Genomic DNA, 6121 nt, shown 5'->3' with positions numbered 1-6121 from the left:
ACCCCTGGATTCAAGCCCCAGGAAAGGCAAAAAAAAAAAGAAAAAAAAGAAAAAGGATTAAAACATAATTAAAAATGTTTACTGTGAAGATGTGCATGGGAATAAAATCTTTCTTCTTAAAAAATACAATTACGAGGGCTGGGGTGTAGTTCAGTGGCAAAGTACTTGCCTAGCAAGTTCAACATCCTGGGTTTGATTCCCAGTAGCAAAAAAGAAAAGTCAAAAAAATATAGTTTAAAAAACAGCTGGGCACAGTGGCTCATGACTGTAATCCTAGATACTCAGGAGGCTGAGATCTGAGGCTTCAAAGCCAACCCTCTTTATCTCCAATTAACCTCTGGAAAAGGGAAGTGGAGCTTGGCTCAAGGGTAGGGTGGTAGCCTTGAGCTAAAGAGCTCAGGGACAGTGCCCAGGCCCAGGAGTAGGGTGATAGCCTGGAGCTGAAGAGCTCAGGGACAGCGCCCAGGCCTAGTTCAAGCCCCATGACTCACCCTCCCCCCCCCCCACAAAGCCAGGTGTAGTGGCTCACATCTGAAATCCTAGCTACTCAGGAGGCCTCAACCTGAGGATCGCAGTTCAAAGCTAGCCCAAACACTAAAATACATGAGACTCTTATCTCCAATTAACCACTAGAAAAGCAGAAGGGGCGCTGTGGCTCAAGGAGCAAGGCGGTAGCCTTGAGTTGAAGAGCTCAGGGACAGCACCCAGGCCCAGAGTTCAAGCCCCATAACTGACAAACAAACAAAAATACCATTATGAGAATTGTGGGTGAGGGATGAGCACAATGGTAGAGTATGTGCTAAAAATTTACAAACCCCCAGCACACACATGCATTCACACATATACAAAGAAAAAGAACATGGTGGGTACAGTGTTTTCTCCACTTCTGGACCTTTCTATGCCATATACCTGCAGAATTCAGAGGGAAATGCAGAGAAACAAGCCGGAACATGACACGCTAGCTCAGTAGGGTAGATCTGGATGAAGATGCTTTCTCTTTAATCTTTTCTGTATATTCTTCCACAAGTAAAGAATATTATTCTAATAATCAGAAAGAACTGAAGTGATTTGAAATGTTTTTAGATCCAATTTTATGGCATTCTTATTTAATCTTCTACAAAAAGGCAAAGTCCTGGGCTGGGAGTTTGGCCTAGTGGTAGAGTGCTTGCCTAGCATGCACGAAGACCCGGGTTCGATTCCTTGGTACCATGTACACAGACGAAAGCTGAAAGTGGTGCTGTCGTTCAAGTGGTGGAGCCTTGAGAAAAGTCCAAGGACAGTGCCCAGACCCTGAGGTCAAGCCCCACAACTGGCACAAAAAAAAAAGCCATTAAAAAAAGGCAAAGTCCTGCTTGGGTGGGTGGAGGAGTGTCTGGTCCCCGTGCCCGGGGCATGCACGGGCTGAGGAGAGCACACCTACCTCCTCTCATGGACAATTACCTTAGCAGAATGCAGCTGGCCTTACCCACGATTGAGCATTATTTGCAAAAAATTAAAATGAATGATTCTCTCTGGCCACTAAAAGCTACTGGGTGATTGTAGCCAAGACACGAAATACAAGTGCGTGCATGTGCCAGACAGGTCTGAGAAACTGCCCTGTTTGGTGAGCAGAGTGCAAACACATGGCTCTCTGCAATGAAGACATGTTTCAGAGCCCACGTGAAATAGCAGGAGAAGCACAGTGGCGTTGAGCCTGCTGGCTCATCTGTAAAAGAATGGCCTTCAACAGGAGGGCATTTTCGCTGTGCCACCTTGACAGAGATCCCAACTGGGGTCCAATGAAGAGTAAACCAACACCAACTCCCCAGGAAGGGTCAGGGTACAGTGTGCAGGGACACAGGACAGGGGCCTGGCAAGGACCAGCTGACTGGGAGGGATGATAGGGTAACCGTGGCTAAGGAGCATGGTAATTGTCAACTAGACCCATCCCCACCTCCACACTCCCAGCTGGCACCACAATAGTGGTATGGGCCCCAGGAGCAATGCCGGGGGCGCAGGAGTTTGTGCTATTGAGTGGCCTTGATGGCCTGTGGCTGAGCAGTTTCTGCGGTCAAGGATGTGTGGAGCTGGTGGGCAGCAGGGTTTTCACTGCTGTGGGCTCATCCCAGTTCAGAATATGCACTGCACAGAGAAACTGAGGGAGAGCCAAGGAAGGGGTGACATTATCCCACCTGACTTACCAACTTGTAATCTAACAACCCCTACTGTCTAACATCAGCATGCATATATATATGTATATATATATATATATTTTTTTTCCTTTTAGCCGGGCACGGTGGCTCACACCTGTAATCCTAGCTACTCAGGAGGCTGAGATCTGGGGATCATGGTTCAAAGCCAGCCCAGGCACAAAAGGACCTGAGACTCTTATCTCCAATTAACCTCTAGAAAACAGGAAGTGGGGCGTGGCTCAAGGGTAGGGTGGTAGCCTTGAGCTGAAGAGCTCAGGGATAGCGCCCAGGCTGAGTTCAAGACCCTGACCACCACCACCCCCCAAAAAAAATTCCTTTTACGAATCCACTTTGAACTCCTAGGAAGAGCCTTGTATTCTACACCCAGAGGCAAATGTAACTAGATAGTTACAAGTTACAACTAAATAGTTACAACTGGCTTAGAAAACTACCAAGATATTCTACAGTTCTGGAGTTTGGAAAGCTGAGGCTGGCCTCCTCAGGCTAAACTGGAGGTCTGGGCAGGGCTGTATTCCTCCCAGCGGACCTAGGAGAGAATCTGTTGTGTGTCTTCCAGCTTCTTCTTTGGTTTGTGGCTCCTTCCTGCATTCTGACCAGGATATGGGGGAATAAGAGACAAGGAGATATGTTCTAAGTGTACGTTGAGAGGTACTTGCGTTGGCTATTGCTAGGTTATGTCACAGTAACAAACAACCTCCAATACCTCAGGGCTCACTAAGGGAAGCTGTACTTTTCCTTCAGGAGACCTGGACTCATGCACTCCAGGCCTCTTCAGAGGGAGCAGCTGCTGTAGGGTCTTGGTGAACTGTGGAGGAGGAATGAGTCAGGGAAAACCATAGCTGAGAAGCTTCTGCCTGGAAAAGCAAGTATCTCTTCCATTGACATTTCACCATCAAAGCAAGTCAGGTCATGAGGCCAGGCTGACCTGAGGAGAGCCGTAAATCCTCCCGAAAGAAGAAACAGTGAGTATCTGGGGCAGAAAGTAGACTTGCAGGTGAGCCAGAGGCTGACAAGAAGCATAGGAAGCTGGGAGATAGCGGGGCTAGACCATGAGTGGCTTTAAGAGTATGTAGGCTCTCAAGGGCAGGAGTTGGTGTCTCTGTCTTGCCATTCTAGTCCCAGCTTTCTTCATATATATATATGAAGACAGACAGTTTTGCTTTCTTCAATTAATTTGTCGCTCTGTTGGCCAATGTTGAGAATGTATGTCCTAGTTCTGTTTATATTTAATGTTTTCTTAGATTTGACTCACTTAAATAATTTGAGTGAAATCAAATTACTTACAGCTTATGCATCAACCTGACCTTTTTTCCCTGCCCCGGTTGGTCCTGGACTTGAACTCAGGACTTGGGCGCTAAGCCTCACTGTGCTCAAGGTTAGTGCTCTATCACTTGAGCCACAGCACACTTCCAGCCTTTTCTGAGTAGTTTATTGGAGATAAGAGTCTCACAGACTTTCCTGCCTGGACTGGCTTTGAACCATGATCCTCAAATCTCAGTCACCTGAGTAGCTAGGATTACAGATGAGATCAGAAACTGGCTCCAACCTGACCTCTTTAAGGAAGTTCGGTGTGCAATGGAGAAATCTTTTCTCCCCTCCACCAGGAAAGGTTACCAGCTGTCTGAATCAGGATCCTGCCTATACTACCAGCTTAGTGCTTTTCTCAGCCTACAAACTGTTGAGAAATCAGCTTCTGTGGTTCACAAATTCACCCATCTATGGTATTATTTTTAAAGAGCCTTCTGAATGGACCAAGATAACTATGGACAACTATGAACTTTATCAGTAATTTATTTATATTTTCTGGCTGTGTTGCCAGGCAAGGGCTAGACTACTGACCTGCACCCCTAGCCCATGCTTTGGTATTTACACAGTTCCCTCTTAGAGAAGCATAGCCCAGCTGCCCAATTTACATCCACATGCTCTGGTTTTAGGACCCAGATGGGCTGTGCTACTGAACTTCATGCTCTACTCAACTCAGTCTGCAAAGTACAACAGAGATCTGCCCTAGGCCATCTATGTGCCTAGCACAGTTCTGTACACTGGGAGATGACATGGCTAAATAACACAACCTTTCTTTCCCCTCGATGGATCAGAAAAAGCCAAAGATACACAGCAAGTTCTAACCATGTTAAAATGGTTAATCAAAGGATGTGAGATGTTCATCTTCAGACATGAGGCTCTATTCTTGGATTGCTTACTTTTTTATTTGTCCTCAGCTTAAACAAAAATGAAGAGTTAACTTTGAACATGGAGAGCAAGCAGCAGGTCTGAATTTCCAAATGCATCAATGTGATGCTATGGTTTGGATACAAAATGTCACCTACAGACTCACTGGGCATGCTACCAGCAGATGGGCTCCGGGGGAAGTGACTGAATCTCTTCCCAGACTCATTAGATGGTAGCTTCAATGGGAGGTGGTAAAAGGTAGGAGGTGGGGAAGGCTACTTGCTCACTGCCCTTTCTGTATTCCCCTTTTACTTGGCATAATGTGAACCACTCTGCCCTGCTACACCTTCTGTTATGATGGCCTGAAGCTGTGAGCTGAAATGACTCTGCCTTCTGGCTGCTTTTCTCCAGAGACTCCTCAAGGCTTTACCTGTTTCCTTCTCTCCCCAGACCGAGGGCCCCTTCCCCACTTTTTCCAGTACTTACCTGGCCCCCTGATAAATTTTCTGTAGCAGCTTTCACAAAGCACAATATCTATAATACCTAGAGAAGGGGGACTTAAAAAAAATAATCTTACTTTCTACCTGTCACCTATAAGTAGCACAGCTTCCTGTATCATATCTATTTGAACCACCTGCAATAAATGCACTGGTCAGGAAGGATGCAATGGGCCCTCCTGCAACAACTTCTACCTAAGGGTTGGTGAATGACAATACTTTACAAATTCTAGTTTTAGCGGTCAGGAATCAGGAAACTTAAAATTCAAAGATTTCAGTTACTACCGGAAAAGAATCCCTAAAACACTTACTCAAACTATTTCCAAAGCCTAGAATGTAGAAGACTGGACAAGATTTACAGACCTCTCAACAACAGCCAGGACTCCGGAGCTGCTGGCAATGCACAAGGATGAAACATGTCCTGCTTTCCATTTTAAGTTTGTAACCTGGTTCTAATCATTTTCCAGAAATGTTTCCAAATTAGGAGACAAAGTCTTTAAAAAACATTAACAAGGCTAAAGTCTTACTTTAGCCTGTTAAAGATCGGAGCTGACTCCACAGCTTGGACTGTGGTGAGCTGTCACTCCTAAGAACCGAATTACTGCAAACCCCATAAGAGTTCATAGTGCGTCTCTACACCAACGTGCTAATGTTTAGTTTTGAATCATATGGAACTTTCTGACTTTCTCGTTCGTGGCAAGTGGAAAAAGTCTAAACACACTCAATATGACCTTTACAACTCTATCTGATTATGAGAAAGATGGGACATACACATCCTAAAAGACACTAAAACTTGAAGTTTGATACATCTTACATGCCAATTGAAGTCATGATGGTAACATTATTAAAAACAGAAACTGTCAAGTTTTCAGCTAGGCACGTAAGTGCTGCATCAAAAGCATCTCCTTCTCACAGGACGCCAATTTCTACTCATGCTGTTACCTATGACAAGACCACCAGGACCCAAGTGATAGAAAAACTGAAGAATCTGGACGTAAAACAGGGTTGCACTGGACTGAAAACATCTTTTCAAAGGATATGGCTGTAACAGCTCTGGCTGGAGTGGGCCTAAGTGCTATAAGAGGGGCTACGGCTGCCACAGGCTAAGCCCAGGTGCAGGCTGGAGAGTAGGGAAAAGCACAGGAATGTTCTGTGAGTGTGAGGGAGGTCAGGGAGGCACGCGGGGCTGCAGCAGAGCTGAGAACGGCCACAGGATAGCAGCAAATCACTGGTGACCTACAAGCACTGCCCCTCTCGCCAAAG

This window comes from Megascapheus bottae, chromosome 14 (genome assembly GCF_031878675.1).
Source record: "Megascapheus bottae isolate mThoBot1 chromosome 14, mThoBot2.hap1, whole genome shotgun sequence".
Classification (NCBI taxonomy): domain Eukaryota; kingdom Metazoa; phylum Chordata; class Mammalia; order Rodentia; family Geomyidae; genus Megascapheus; species Megascapheus bottae.
Note: the sequence above shows the minus strand (reverse complement) of the source record.